General features: G+C 39.8%; 1 protein-coding gene and 1 pseudogene across 2 annotated transcripts in view; both read left to right on the top strand.

Annotated features, from left to right (window-relative positions):
- ST3GAL3 (ST3 beta-galactoside alpha-2,3-sialyltransferase 3) overlaps nt 1–16,886 on the top strand; it is a 215,402-nt gene that overhangs the window by 47,191 nt on the left and 151,325 nt on the right. The window lies entirely within an intron of this gene.
- On the top strand, nt 2,313–2,593 carry LOC148777997 (signal recognition particle RNA; annotated as a pseudogene).

Below are 16,886 nucleotides of genomic sequence, written 5' to 3' on the forward strand. Positions count from 1 at the left end.
AACATTGTTATTCATCATAGAAATGCAAATTACAGCTACAATGAGATAACACTATATACCTGTGAGAATCACTCAGGTTTTTAAAGAAATGATAACAAAGCATTGGTAATAATAATGACACAATTAGAATTCTCATATGTTGCTGTTGTGAATGTAAAATAGTGCAGCCACTTTGGCAGTCTCTTAAAAAGTTGACATACACCTGCCAAATGACAGTCTTTTCACTCGAGTATTTACCTAACAAAAATAAAAATGTATGACCCCTTAAAGACTTGTACATAAATGTTCATAACAGCTTTATTCCTAGGATTCCCAAACTGGAAATAACTCAGATGTTTACTGGCAGACAAAATGTGGTATATCCACACCATGATGTACTGTTCAGCAATGAAAAAGAACAAAGTTGATTTGCCCAACATCATGGATGAATGTCAGACTCATATATGAGCAAAAGAAACTAGACACACACACACAAAAGAAACTAGACACACACACACAAAAGAAACCCAGAACCAGGTGTGAATGTATTTGAGATTTTTACCGTCTTTAGCGTGATAGGAAAATTGTGAAAGAACACATATAAAAAAATGGGAGTGGAAGAAAATAATGCAGAGTTGGAAGCTGACTCCCCAAGGCTGATGGACTTGGGATATGTGAGTGTGAGTGCGTGACAAGCTTCCCATCCCTGCGTAGACGCAGTGTTTTGTAGCCTTAGCGAAAAAACTTGGTTTAGTGGTTTCAGCCTCGTGTGGCAAATAGATCTTAAAGGACAAAGCAGTTTATTGGTAGCTGTTAATAGAGCAGTGCTAGCTCTGTCTGTATAAATAGAGAAATGGGCTTAGCCATGGAAGTGCAAACTACCTGGTTATCCCATGTATTAACACAACCTAGGGCTTGGGTCCATAGTTGTGTTTAATGTTGTATGATCTCCTAGACTTCTCAGTCCAGGCACTTTTTGACAAACTTTTGTCCTCATTTGAGGTGTTTTTTGTCAGGTTTTGTGTTCCTTTTTTGTGGGTATTTGCCTCATTCCATCCCCAAGCTTTGCAGCTAGACAGTGATATTCAAAACTACGTTCTAAGGTGTTTCCTGTAATGGAGGCATTGGTTGGCAGTATAGTAAGTCAGACTTTTCCACTGAAAGGGGAAACAGAGGGTGGTTATCCAGAAGATAAGCTGATGTTAAATTGTTAGAGGAATTCCTCGATCGGAAATTTTAGCTTTGCGTTTTGTTCGTCTTTCCTGAAAATAACTTGGAGGTGCCCCGGATGTGTCCATCTACTGCTCTGATGCCTCGGATATCTCTCGTTCTTTTCACTTAAAGACAAAAAGATAAAAACAAAGCAGTAATTGTTGCAGAGGTCTCTGTATTTTGCAGCTGCCCTTTTGTAAGATGCACTTTTCCCAAATAAAACAATTTTTAAAACCCAAAAAAAAAAAACAAAAGAGTACATATTGTATATTTCCATTTATATAAAATGCAAACTAATCATTAGTAACTAAAAGCAGATCAGTACCCAACTGTATAAAGATAAAGGGAGTGATGGATTGCAGAAGAACGCAGGGAGTTTCTTGAGATTGATAGAAACGTTCTGTGTCTTGATTGTGGTGGTGATTTCATGAATGTATATAACTGTCAGAACTCTTCAAATTGTATTTGAAGCAATTTAAGACTTTAATTTTGAAGCAATTTATGTAAATTATTCCTAGATAAAGTTGGTATGAAAAAACTAAATGTACATAAAACATATGCTAAAAGAAGATAAGCATATATATATATAAAACACAATAAAATGGTTGTCTTTGTAGGTGGAAGGAAATGGGGAAAAGGGAGAATAAAAATTATGATTTGATTTATATTATTTTCCATAGGGTTCCTTGCAGTTTGTTTGGTCTGGGTGGATTAACTTTCTGTATGCCTATACATTTCATGATAGGAGGATGGTCTATTTGAGCATAAGGAAGAAGGCCCTCTAGGGAGCAGAATGGCCATTATGTACCTGGAAACCCACAAAATATTGCTGTGAAGAATGAAAGAATATTGAAATAGAGATACACTGTGTTCATGGATCAGAAGACAAGATTACTTTCAGTTTAAGAGTCAGTGGATTCCTGGGAGTTCCCTGGTGGTCCAGTGGGTAGGCGCTCTCACTGTGTGCGTTCAGTCCCTGGTCTGGGAACTAAGCTCCCACAGGCTGCACAGCGTGGCAAAAAAAAAAAAGAGTGGATTCCCAATCAAACTCCCAGAAGGCTTGGTAGATTGTTTTTTGGCAAGGCGAAGGGGGTGGGGGCGGGAAGAAATTGACAGCTGACTCTAAAATGGCGTGCGCCTGTAATCCCAGCTACTCGGAAGGCTGAGGCTGGAAGATGGCTTGAGCTCAGGAGTTCTGGGCTGCAGTGTGCCATGCGGATCTGGTGTCCGCACTAAGTTCGGCATCGATATGGTGACCTCCCGGGAGCGGGACCCACCAGGTTGCCTAAGAAGTGGTAAACCTGCCCAGGTCAGAAACGGAGCAGGTCAAAACTCCCGTGCTGATCAGAGAATTTAGAATAATCAAAACAATTTTAAAAAATAACAAAGTTGGAGGGTTTATACTGCCTGCTTTCAAAGCTTATTATACAATTACGATCATCAAGATAAGAGTGGTACTAGTATTAAGATGGACAATAGATCAGTGAAACAAAAAATAGCCCAGAAATAGACCCACACCTAAATGGCAAACTAATGTTTGATAAAGGTGCTAAGGCAATTCAATGAAAAAAGAATAATTTTTTTTCAGTAAATGGTAGCAAACAAACAAATCTCAATTGAAATGTGCCATACACCTAAATGGGAGTGCTAAGACTATCAAACTTGTAGAACAAAATATGGGAGAGAATCTTGAGTTTAGTAGTGATTTCTGAACTAGGGCAAGAAAAAAGCACTAAAAAGTTAATAGATTGGACTTCATCAAGGCTAAAAATGTTTGCTCTTTGAAAAAAATCACAAAAATTTAAAGGCAAGCCATAGATTGGGAGAAAACTATATGAATTGATACTTTACCAAAACAGATATGTAGATGTCAAGTAAGCACATGAAGAGATAGTCAAAATCATTAGTCACTGTGAGAAAATGGGAAATAAAACCACAATAAGATATTACTCTAAAGCCTTTAGAACGGCTAAAATTAAAAAGATGGACTGTATCAGCTGTTGTCCTGGATGTAGAACAACTGTAACACTTAAACACTACTGGTAGGAATGTAAAATGACATACAGCCACTTTGAACAACAGTTTGGCAGTTTTTAAAAAATTAAACATCCACCTTACCGTACCTCCAGCCATTCCAGTCCAAGCGAGGTGCAACCGTATGTTCATGCAAAGACTTGTACATGAATGTTCATGGCAGCTTCACTTATAGTAACCAAAAAACTAGAAATAACTCAAAGATAGGTAAATGGATAAATTGTGGTATACCTATACAATGGAAGGCTGCTCAATATTAAAGCAGAACTATTTTTTCCAGTTTTATTGAGACATAATTGACATATGTCATATTTCATGTCATAATTGACATATGAAACATTATATTGGTTTCAAGTGTACAGCATGACTATTTGATATATGTTTATATTGCAAAATGATTATAATAAGTTTAGTTAACATTCATCACCTCCCATAGTTATCAAAATGGAATTAACTATTGATACACAAATAACATGGATGAATCTCAAAATAATTGTGCTGAGTGAAAGAAGCCAGACACAAATGAGTACAGAAAATATGATTCTATTTATAAAAGACAGACTTACTGATGAAAACCAGATCAGGGGTAGTATGAAATGGGGTAGGTTATCAGGTGGATTTAAAGGGGCATGAGGTACTTTTGGGCTTGATAGATATGTTCATTATCTTAATTGTGATGATTTAGCAAATATGTGTCAAAATTCATCAAGTTGTATTCTTTATATTAATATATGCACAGTCCTTGAATGTTAATTAGATCTCAGTAATAACTTTTAAAAAATAGAGAAGAAACAGTTGATTACCTTCAAAGGAATAACAAACTGATAGTTGATTTCTCAAGAGTAGCAATACAAACTGGAAGATAGTGAAGCATTTTATTGTGTTTGAATAAATGTGTCAACCTGGAACCTGCACACACAGTGAAACCATTGTTCAAGAATGAGACAAACACTGAAGAAAGTTCACCACCGATAGTTAAAAGCACTTACAAAATATAAACTTCAGAACAAAGAAAGTGATTCCAGAAGAAGATGCAGGAAGGAATGGTAAGCAAAGAAAATAGTAAACATGTGGTCAATTTAAGTAAATATTGAACAGCAGTATTGTCCAAATATTTGGCGTTATAAAAGCAAAAAGATGGAACAATATTACTAGTCAATAATAGCATATAAGTTGAGAGAAGATGTTAAGAGTTAAGAGTTTCTTGTATTGTTTGGTAAGAGGGTTAAGTATATTTGATGAGTTTAAGTAAATATGCAGGTAAGGTTTCTGGTATAACTACTACACAAATAGAGTGCATAACTTAAAAACTAACAAAAAGAAAAGTGTAATGAGAAGAAAAAAGATAGGAAAGTCAAACAAAAAAATAATTTTTAAGAAAGAGGCCAGCCCTCAATATCTGAAACGAAAGGTTGAATAGTTGGTAATTTAAGCAAGAAGGGTGTGCTTCTAAGATGTCATCTCTCTAAATAAAGCAGAAAACTATCTTTTGTAGCAGTGTGGTTTTCAGAGTTTGGTCAAGAGTATTAATATCTTCTTCTTAATACGATACTGATTGCCCGTTGCAGTGTGCTGACATTTGCACTAATACTGTAAAGTGATGATAGGTAAAACTGTTCACACCTTTGCACAGATCAAAGCAGTGGCACCAACTGTACTATCATTTGTTGTATTTTCATTGCCATGCAGAGTAAAAACAAACAAAAGCTGTTTCAGAAACTGATAAGAATCTGAATTTCTCATATTAAGTTATAAATTAAAGAGATTTGCAAAATCTAAAATGATGCCACTCTGTTCCTACATTTGTTTTGAAAAATTATTTCTTCATAAAATTATGATATATATGATAATATATGGTGGGTTTATTATTAATTTTAAATAAATTACTATTTTGAAATTTCTTAGTTTCCAGTATATTAAATACTAATGCAATTATTAACCTATATACACAAATACTCTTTGGAGCCCTCAGTGAGTTTTAGGAGTGTTAAAAAGGGCCTGATACCAAAAGTTTAAAAACTACTGTTTGTTCTGGATCCTTCAGAAGAGAGGAGCTTGGGGATTTGTGGACTTTCGGAAGGAAGAGTATTTAGGGATTGCTTGCCCGTTGTCTGCGGGTTCACAGTTATCTGAGTAAGACTCACTGATTGGATGATTTTCAGAAGCATAGTCATAGATGTGAAGCTGCTGTTGTTGTCTAGCTTTCATAAGCTTGTATTATGGTGTGAAATTATTATTGATTGACTTGGATGGGTTTGAAACTAGTTCTGGTGGTTACTTCTTGCTATAAAAGAGTAATCAGTACTTTCCTAGGTGGTTAGGAACCTTTTATTTTCAATGGAAAAGACAGGGAAAAATAAAAAACACAGCACTTATAACTCAATAATAAAAAGATAATCCAGTTTTTAAAATGAGCAAAAGATCTGATTAGGCACTTCTCTAGAGATGATATATAAATTGTCAGTAAGCACATGGAAAGATGTACAACATCATCAGTAGTCACTAGGGAAATGTAAGTCAAAAATCACAATATACTGTTTAATATCCATGAGGATTGTTGTTCAGTCACTCAGTCATGTCCAACTCTTTGTGATCCCATGGACTGCAGCATGCCAGGCTTCCCTGTCCATCACAATCTCTCGGAGCTTGCTCAAACTCATGTCCATTGCGTCGGTGATGACATCCAACCATCTTGTCCTCTGTCGTCTCCTTCTCTTGCCTTCAATCTTTCCCAGCATCAGGGTCTTTTCTAGTGAGTCAGCTCTTCACATCAGGGCTATAGTCAACATGACAGCTCATAAGTGTTGGTGATGATGTGGAGAAATTGGAACTCTTGTGCACTGCTGGTGGGAATATAAAATGTAGCCACTTTGGAAAACAGTCTGGCAGTTTTCTTAAAACGTTAAACATAGAGTTACCATTTGATCCACTCTCTTGAGTAGAATAAACTCGAGAGATGAAAACATATGTCCGCATTAAAACTTGTACACAAACATTCATAGCAGCATTATTCATAACAGCTAAAGAGTAGAAAAACCCAAATATCTATCAGCTAGTGAATAGATAAATAAAATGTGTTTTATCTGTACAATAGAATATTCAGTTCAGTCACTCAGTCATGTCCGACTCTTTGCGACCCTGTGAACTACAGCACGCCAGGCCTCCCTGTCCGACACCAACTCCCGGAGTCCACCCAAACTCATGTCCATTGAGTCGGTGATGCCATCCAACCATCTCATCCTCTGTCATCCCCTTTTCCTCCTGCCCTCAATCTTTCCCAGCATCAGGGTCTTTTCCAATGAGTCAACTCTTCGCATGAGGTGGCCAAAGTATTGGAGTTTCAGCTTCAACATCAGTCCTTCCAGTGAACACTTTAGGATGGACTGGTTGGATCTCCTTGCAGTCCAAGGGACTCAAGAGTCTTCTCCAACACCACAGTTCAAAAGCATCAATTCTTTGGTGCTCAGCTTTCTTTATAGTCCAACTTTCACATCCACACATGACTACTGGAAAAACCATAGCCTTGACTAGACAGACCTTTGTTGGCAAAGTAATGTCTCTGCTTTTTAATATGCTATCTAGGTCTGTCATAACTTTCCTTCCAAGGAGTAATTGTCTTTTAATTTCATGGCTGCAGTCACCATCTGCAGTGATTTTAAAGGAGCCCAGAAAAATAAAATCAGCCACTGTTTGCCCATGTATTTGCCATGAAGTGATGGGACCAGATGCCATGATCTTAGTTTTCTGATGTTGAGCTTTAAGCCAACTTTTCACTCTCCTCTTTCACTTTCATCAAGAGGCTCTTTAGTTCCTCTTCACTTTCTGCCATAAGGGTGGGGTCATCTGCATGTCTGAGGTTATTGATATTTCTCCCGGCAATCTTGATTCCAGCTTGTGCTTCCTCCAGCCCAGCGTTTCTCATGATGTAATCTGCATATAAGTTAAATAAGCAGGGTGACAATATACAGCCTTGACATACTCCTTTTCATTCACCAACAAAAGGAATGAGTTACTGATACATCCTACAGCATGAATGAACCTTGAAACATGCTAAGTGAAAGAAACCCATCACAAAGGGTCACGTATTGTGTGAAATGTCCAAAATATGCAAATCTGTAGAGACAGAAAATAGATTAGTTGTTGCTTAGGACCCCAGGGATAGATGGATGATAGCTGAAGGGAATAGAGTGAGTCTTCCTTCATCGTCTTCTGTTAAGGCTGGGTGGGCAGTGGGAGAAATGCCCTTCCTGGGAGCTGTACAACTTTAGCAGTTCATTTTCTGTTGGTGGGGGTTTGGGAGCCTGGGAATTCTTTTAAGATTTAATAACCATGGGCTTTTAAGCAGGCTGGGCTTGGAATTTCTTTAACTCTACAGTTTCCTCAGAACCTAAGTAGTTGAGTGTAAAAAGGATTTTTTGAGATAATTGTGGGAATATGAATGTGGACTGAGCATTTGATGATACTGACAAATTAACTTTGTTAGATGTGATGACACTGTGATCATGTGAGGAAATGTCTTTGGGTTTTATAATTATGTCTAGACAAAGTATTGAGGGATGAAAGCATGATGTCAGGGACTTGTTTTAAAATAATGCAGCCAAAAAAGAGAGAAGGAAAAATAAAGAGGGGCGAGGGAGGGCCAGTAAAGAAGAGAATGAAACCAAGAAGCCAGCAGTGAAATGTTTCATTGTTTGATCTGTAGGATGGGGCTCATTATATTCTCTCCACTTTTATGTGGTTAGAAAATTTTCATTAAAAAAAAATAAAACACCTTTCATCGGTTAGTATCCACAACTGCCAAAGACTCTGATCTTTTGTTTACTGGCCTCTGTGCTCTATCCTTTTCTAGCCCTTGAATCAATTTGTGGCTACTTTGTGAGGCCTTTTGAAACAGCAGGCTAGGGTGGGAGATGTACTTAGACGCTCAGTCGTGTCCAGCTCTTTGCAACCCCATGGCCTGTAGCCCACCAGGATCCTCTGTCCATTGGGCTCTCTAGGCAACAATACTGGAATGGGTAGCCATTCCCTTCTCCAGGGGATCTTGTCTGACCCAGGGATTGAACCTGGGTTTCTTGCATTGCAGACAGATTTACTGTCTACTTCTAATTATATCTTCTCCTGTGGATTCACTCCAGGTGTCTGGCAGGTAACTATAGGTTGAAAAATGTTTGGGGCCATAGTTTTCTCCTGTGAAAGTTGCTGCTTGGCAGCACCCCCTTAAATTGCTTCAATTTGGGTTACAAATCCTACCGTTTATATGCAAGTATAGAGTATACTGGATGGCATCACCGACTCGATGAACATGAGTTTGAGTGAACTCCGGGAGTTGGTGATGGACAGGGAGGCCTGGCGTGCTGTGGTTCATGGGGTCGCTAAGAGTCAGACACGACTGAGCAACTGAACTGAACTGAACTGACTGATAGAGTATACAGAATATATATATCAAGGGGGGAAGTCTTATGTGTATATTCATATTTATACATACACAGGCATATATATTACATACAGATTTGTGTAAATATGTAAAAATAATTCGGGAAGCATGAGACCCAGTAATGATAACAGGCTGCCTTCAGGGAAGAAAGCTGATAGGTAGGAGAGGATGGGGGATAAAAGAGACAGGATGGAATCCTGGGGTACCAGCATCTAAGGGGTGAGTGGCAGGTGGTGACCTCTTACAAAGTCACCCTGAATAATCAGTGTTTCTTACACTTCTAAGAAAGCATGGGAAGAAACCAAGAAGGAGCAGCCAGAAAGATAGGAGGGAAAGTCAGAGGAAGGAGTTTCAAAAAGGAAGTAGTCCTAACACTTACATCTGCACTTTGACCCAGCATTTCCCCTTCCAGGAATCTACCTATAGGTATATGCGCACATTTGCAAAATGGTCTGTGTACAAGATTATCCACAGCAACATCTGCTTTTGCAACATGTTTCTACTAGCAGGCGAGTGGAAGCAACTTGAGTATTCACCAGTAGGGGCTAAGTTCTCCCATCCAGTGGGGGGTGCTCTGCCCCTGAATAAGGAGGCTCTGACTGTGTTGGTATGAAAAGAGTTCTAAAATATATTAAGTATGAAAAGCAAGGATTGGGATCCTCAGAATGCTTTAAGCTTTTATCATTGTTCTGAATGGATGTAGCTGATTATTGTATTCTTTATCCTCATGGTAGAATACTTTCTTTTTTTTGGCTGCACCCATGTGTGGCTTACAGGATCTTACTAGTTCCCTGACTAGGGATTGAACCCAAGTCCTCAGCAGTGAAAGCACAGAATCCTAACCACTGGACTGCCTGGGAATTCCCCAAAATACTTTTTTATTGTTGTTCTCTGAACTCTAGTGTATTGTTATTCTTATTATGAACTTTCTTATTACAAGCAGTTGTTGGCATAATCAGTTTTAAGTTATTAAATCTGCTCCATTTTGAGCCAATCACAGTTGCCGCCTGCTATTTTGTTTCTTGACTGCCAAGTGCCTTTATATGGTAGTTTAACTTTTTAATGAAACTTTGAAATGTTGCAGTCTCCTTGAGCCACAAGAGGGCAGAAGAACCATTTGGTTGCCTCAGGACAGACTTGTGCTGATCTCCTTTGGCAAAATTGTGCCTGAGTTAGTTCTTTCACTAACTCATTCACTAGGCTGTGTGCACCTAGAAGGCAGGACTTCTGCCTGTCATCAGTGGAGAAAGTGGAGGGGTGAGAGGAGAGACCATAGGCTTTGGAATCATAGATACTTGCCTTTTGCTTTCCTGCCGTCCCCCCTGCAAATTACTTAGTGAATTCGTTGCAGTTCTTAGCCTCTCTTAGAGCTGAGTATGCAGGATATATATGTAGTATGCAAGTATATGCAAGACATCCGAAAGCTGAGGATTCACCGTAAGTGCAGCCTGACTTTGAGCCCCAGCTCTGCAACCTTGGGTAATTTGTCTGCTCTGTGAACCTGAGTTTTATCACCTGCATAACTGGTTAAGGGATTCCGTGGTGACATGGTATTGCATCAAGGATGTAGTGCCTGTCTCAGGTTGGGATCACAGGGAAGTGGCTCTGAGATAAAGATTAGTGTATGAAAAGCTTATTGTGGAGTGCTTTGGGGATTGACACTCCTGAAAGGAAAGAATGTGAAAAAGAGGAAGAGGAAGCAGGATTATCCAGAGGAAGAAGCTGGGCCATGATGAGTCCCAAGAAAGGCCTCAGGCTATACCATGAGGGCAGTGAAGTTGGGATGGTCCTTCTGAGTTAGGGGAGGGGGCTGTGCCTGTATCGTTTCTCCTTGAGTAGTCATTGGGTGCCACTAGTTTTGGATGAGGCCACCCCAGGAGGAGCATGACCCTGGGCAAGACAGCTCTCTTCTGCCAAGGCCTTCCCTGAAGAGGGCTGAGAGCCAGGGGCTTTCTGCCCACCATGATCCCAGCAGCTGGACTAGCCTGTCATTCAGTTCAGTTCAGTTCAGTTGCTCAGTTGTGTCCGACTCTTTGCGACCCCATGAATCACAGCACGCCAGGCCTCCCTGTCCATCACCAACTCCAGGAGTTCACTCAAACTCATGTCCATCGAGTCGGTGATGCCTTCCAGCCATCTCATTCTCTGTCGTCCCCTTCTCCTCCCGCCCCCAATGCCTCCGAGCATCAGGGTCTTTTGCAGTGAGTCAACTCTTCGCATGAGGTGGCCATTACACAGGGGCAATCTGAGGGACACCAGTCCCAAGTCACGCAAAAGGGAAAATAGCTACATTGCCAGTGAAATCTACAGAAAGATGGCTTCAGACAGAATTGCTTGTAAGGAGTACTTAGGAATACCTGTTACTTTTTTTAAAGTTTATTTTATTTTTGACTATTTAGGCTTGCTGCGCAGGCTTTTCTCTAGTTGCAGTGAGCGAGGGCTACTCTGTTGCACTGCTTGGGCTTCTCATCGCAGTGGCTTTCCTTGTTGCAGAGCACAGGCTCTAGGATGTTCAGGCTTCAGTAGCTGTGGCACACAGGCTCCATAGTTGCAGCTTCTGGGGTCTAGAGCTCAGGCTCAGTAGTTGTGGTTCACAGGTTTAGTTGTTCTGTGGCATGTGGGATCTTCCCCAGATCAGGGATCGAATCCATTTCCCTTGCATTGGCAGGCAGATTCTTTACCACCAAGCCACCAGGGGAGCCCAGGAATAATTGTTGCTTTTAACTTTGAGCTCAAGGTAATATAATTTTAGTTAAGGTAGACCCTTTAATATTATAGACGATTCCCAAGATTCAATGTGTGTTAGTCGCTCATCATGTCCAACTCTTTTGCGACCCCATGAACCATAACCCTCCAGGCTCCTCTATCTATGGAATTCTGTCCATGGAATTCTCCAGGCAAGAACACTGGAGTGGGTTGCCATTTCCTTCTCCAGAGTTTCAGTGGCTTAGCATAAGGAATCTTCATTTCTCTCCTGGCACAGTCTAGTGCGGATCTGTGAGGACAGAGGCAGAGGTTCTGTCCTATCTCATTCATTCAGGGACACAGACTGCTTCAGTCTAGTGACTGCCAGCTCCTAGAACTGTGGGGTCTCCCACTGGGTACTCTGGTCCAGCTCACAGGGCAGAAACAGGAACATGGAAAATGTACAGAAGGTCTCAGTGGACCAGGCCTGGAGGTTATGCGTTTCTGCAACCCACATTCCACTTATCAGTTCCCAGGCATGTTGTCCAACCTACCAGGGGAGGTGGAAAACTAAAATAGTGGGGTGCCCAAGAGGAATAGGATGGGTGTAGAACCCTCACCGCTACAGTAATATCTTGCTCACATCCTTGTGGTGGCTGGATTTAGTTACTATTGGTGAATCAAAGACACTTCAAAATTGTTATGTTTTCAATTTAATCACCATCATCATTATTTTGTGGCTTTGTTTACTTGGGAGTATTTTAAAAAAACTCAAGAAAACAAAATTTTACCAGAGAAAGGGTAGAACAAAGCTGAGAATTTAAGGATTCCTTGCTCTGAAAAGGCAGAAAGAGGCAAAATAACTTCAGTTGTGTGTGTGTGTATGTTTAGTGATACAGAAGAAAACTGACAGTCTTTAATCCTGTCATATAGCTATGAAAACATACTCTTCTCTCTCCCTCAGCTAAAGCAGGCATGTCATCCTCGAGGTAACATGGAGGTAGTTGGGAGAGATAGGATTACGAGGAAATAATCTTGCAAGTGGCGCTGATAGCTCTTTGTGGGTTTCATGTAAATACCACCCAAGCAGCCCTTGAATTGGAGAGAGCGAAGCCAAGGTAGAGATATCAGTGACTTTTTCTGTCAGTCAACAAGAAGGATTACCGCTGCGAGACAGTTGATTACTCAGCTTTGTTTGGGGCAGTGTGTGGCACATAGGAAGAGAGGCACCAGGGCCTAGGAGGTTTGCAGACTGAAAGCTGAGGTCATGGAAAGGAACCAAGGATAAGACAGGGCAAGATTAGGTGTTTCAGAGATGAGAAGGAACACATGAAATCACGGAAGGCTTGAGAGAGAGATGGGCTCTGAAGCAGGGACTCTTGACATGTGAAGTAGGACATCTGGGGGCCTGGGAAAGGCTCCAGTTAGTAGAACACTCACAGTATTTCTGAAGCAGGAGAGACTGCTGAGAGTGCTATGAAGAATGGCGGGGTGGGTGGGTGGTGAGGAGTCATGGGACAAAAGGCTGGAGAGAGAGGGCAGAGTTGGATCACGGAGGGCCTTCATGTCAGGTGTGTGAGTTTAGATTTGATGCAGCAAGGCCATCAGAGGTTCTTACACTTAATAGAAATGCCTGGAAATGTGGTGTTCTGGACTTGCGCGTGAAGGAGGATTAACAGAACCCTGAAGTTTCTTCTGGAATTTCTATTTGAGTACCTAGAATTTTTGTCTTCCTTTATTCCCTTAGTAAAGTGCATTCCACAGCCATTTAATCATACTTATCAAGCTAGTTACTGTACCTGTCTCCAAAAATCAAAATTAAGCTCTGGCCCCTACTTTTGAGGAAATTATAGTCTGGTTTGGTGAGATATACTTAGTTCATGAGGTCTTACATATGTGAAGATAAAGGGGTGTACAGCTCTGCTTACGGTGTTTGCCAACCTTTTAAAAAGCCCTCATCCTCCTGTGAAAACATTGAAATCACAGTCTCTCTCTCTTTTTTAAAAAAACTATTTATTGATTTATTTGGCTGCATCAGGCTTTAGTTGCAGCACAACACAGTGTGTGGGATCTTAGTTCCCCAAGCAGGGATTGAACCCACATCCCCTACGTTGCAAGGCAAATTCTTCACCGCTGGACCACCAGGGAAGTCCCCCAGATCTCAGTCTCTTTTAATTGATATTTAAAAATAAAACCAATACCATAATTAAAAGTTCAGGGAAATTCTCCTGCCCCTACCGGTCCCCTTGATTATTACAGTTAGACAGGGGGTGGTTAATTGGACACGGAAGGACAGCATTAGGGGGATGGGTGCAGGAAAGCCTTCACAGAGGAAGTGGCTCTCAAGCCTGGACTTAAAAGATGAATAAGGTGAGAAGTGCATTTTAGGCTGCGAGAGTAGCCTGAGTAAAGGGAAAGAACCTGAAGAAGGGCTAAGCAAGAGTCTTGTAAGGCATACCGAGTTTGGATTCTGTTTCAGGGAAGCCGCTGATGCAAGGATTTTAAGCAAGAGAGAAATGTGGTGGGATTTGCATTTTAGGAAGATAACTTGGCAGCAGTATGGAGGATAGATGGAGACAGAAAGATGAGAGGTAGGAATACCAGCTACCACAGCCCTTCACCAAGTAGAGAGGTTCAGGCTTGAGGGAAAGGCCGGGAGAGGCTGCACGGTGGAGGGGAAACCTGAGCTGAATAGAATAGGAAGCACAGGGTATAGCAGTAGAGACATAGCAATGGGAAGATTGCGGGCAAAGGCACAAAGTATGAAAGAGCATGGCATGTTTGGAAAACTGTGGGAAGGCTCATATGGCTAGTTTGTAGGATGTAATTGGGATTATACTCGGTGGGTAGATAGTGATTCAGGTCACATTAAAGCAGTTAGACTTTATCAGGTAAATGAAGAAGCCACAGACCACACATGAAACAAATTCCAACAAGTCAGCAACGGTTGATAACATAGAGAACAAATTCTCTGGCCATAGGAAATTAAATTAGAAATCAATAACAGAAATATAGCTAGAAGATCCTTTTATGTTTGGAAATTAAAAAAGAACTTAGAATCATTGGATCAAAGAAAAACAGTCATAATGAAAATTGGAAAATAGTTTGAACTGAATGGTATGGAAAACACTACATGTCATAACTCGTATAATGCTATTAAAATCAAGCTTTGAGAGAAATTTGTAGACCTAAAGGCATATATTAGAAAAACAGCACCAAAGGCTGAAAAATCTCAGCATTTATTTTAAGAAGTTAGAAAACATATCATATAGCAAATTAGACCCAAAGTAGGAAAACAAAATAATAAGAGTTTGATGTGGAAAAATTTTACAGCATAAAGGATTAACAAAGCCCAAACTTTGCTCTTTCAAAAGATTAATAAAATTGGCAAACCTCTGGCAAGACTGATCATGGAAGAGTGGGGGTTTTGTGAGTGTGTGTGTGGGTGTATGTGTGTGTGTGTAAGCACCTGTGCCAAATGAGCAACATCAGGAATAGGAATGGCCAGGACAGCAATGGAGAAGCTACGGACGTTCAAAAGACAAAAAGAGAATATTGTGAGCAATTTTATATCAAAAGTTTTGAGAATTTTATGAAAATAAATTTCTAAAGTAATATAGCTGACCAAAACTAACTCAAGAAGTCATGAAAACCTTAAAATCCTATAAACATAAACCAATGAAATAAAAAATAGTTGGTTTATTGTTAATTATTTAATAATAATCAAAAATCTTTCCATGAAGAAAACTCCAAGCTCAGAGGGCTTTCCTGGAGATTTATTTTAAAAGACTGAAATGAATAAAAAAAAATTCTAGTCTTACACAAACTCTCCCAGAGAGTAGAAGAAGAGGGATACCTCTTCTCATTTTTTGAGACTAGCACACCCTTAATACCAAAACCCAACAAAGATAAGACTGGAAAATTACAGGTCAAGCTACTTAAAAATAGGATGTAAAAATCCTGAAGAAAAAAAAGTTAATTTATTTTAATTGAAGGGTAATTACTTTACAATATTATGGTGGTTAGCTTTTCACTTTCCTGCATTGGAGAAGGAAATGGCAACCCACTCCAGTGTTCTTGCCTGGAGAATCCCAGGGACGGTGGAGCCTGGTGGGCTGCTGTCTATGGGGTCACAGAGTCGGACACGACTGAAGTGACTTAGCAGCAGCAGCAGCAAATCCCACAATATATATAAAAAAAAATACATCACAATTGAGTTGGGCTTATCTTAAGAATATACATGGCTGATTTAACATTACAGAAATTCATCAATGTGATTAACCACATTAATAAGTTAAATAGATTAAAAAGAAAAATTGTATTATTTCAGTAGATATAGAAAAAAAATCAATAAAATCCAACATTCACTAATGCTAAGACTGCTTGGCAGATTAGGACTAGTAGAGAACCTAACCTGAAAAAGGGTATCTATCCATAAAAGCTCCACATAAAACGTATTATTTAATAGTGAAATTTTGAAGGTTTTCTTTTCAAGATCAGAAACAGGACAAGGACCAAACATGACTCTATCAATATTGAGCTGGATACCAATGCAGTGAAGCAAGGAAAAAAAATTATGAAAATATAACCTGAAGAAGTAATAGGATCTAGGTGAGGGCATGGGTTTGAAAGAAATTTAGGAAGCCTTGTCTGACTTCAGTTCCGTTCAGTCGCTCAGTCATGTCCGACTCTTTGCAACCCCATGAATCACAGCACACCAGGCCTCCATGTATTTATTTATTTTGTTGATTAAATATATTACCTGGTAGATAGTGTTGGATAGAGGAGCCTGGTGTGCTACAGTTCATGGGGTTGCAAAGTCAGACATGACTTAGCAACTGAACAACAATGCATTGGTCAAAACTCTTCAAACTGAACATTTTAAAATAGGTGCAATTAATGTTATGTAATCATACCACAATAAAACTAATTTTTAACATCTTTTAAAATATATATATGTATACATACATACATATATATATATATAACCTGTTAATGCTACCAAGTCCAAGTTCATGCTGCTTACCACAGGATAGGCCAATAAATCAAGAGACAAGTTGTGGGGCAAGGAATAGTGATTTACTTGAAAAGCCAGTAGACAGAGAAGATGGCACACTGGCATCTCAAGGAACATCTTACCTGAGTTAGAATTTGGGTTTCTTTTGTACTAAAACGGAAGGGGGTATGGCTAGTTATTGCAGATTTCTTGGTGCAGCTGTACAGGCAGGTCTGGTCACAATGTTCCTATAAACCTCCAACATGACAAATGTTATTCTCTGTTCTGCAACTTTTTATCTCTATATGAATGGGAAAGTGTTACACTTTTAAAGTCAGAGCCCTGAGAATGGGCTATCTATCCTATGGATTTCAGGCTATAGGCAACATTATTTTGGAAAAGGTGCAGAGCCAGCATGACTAAGCACAGGGTTAGTGCTAAAGGAATAGATCCAATATGGAGTCAGTTTATTCAGTAATGGGGAAATAGGAAGAAGTTGAAGCAAAGGAAAGGGGCCTAATACTTACTCAGTTTTTATTCTCTGAA

This window comes from Moschus berezovskii, chromosome 4, assembly GCF_049115385.1.
Source record: "Moschus berezovskii isolate FMDL1 chromosome 4, NW_MosBer_1.0, whole genome shotgun sequence".
In the NCBI taxonomy this organism is placed as follows: Eukaryota; Metazoa; Chordata; class Mammalia; order Artiodactyla; family Moschidae; genus Moschus; species Moschus berezovskii.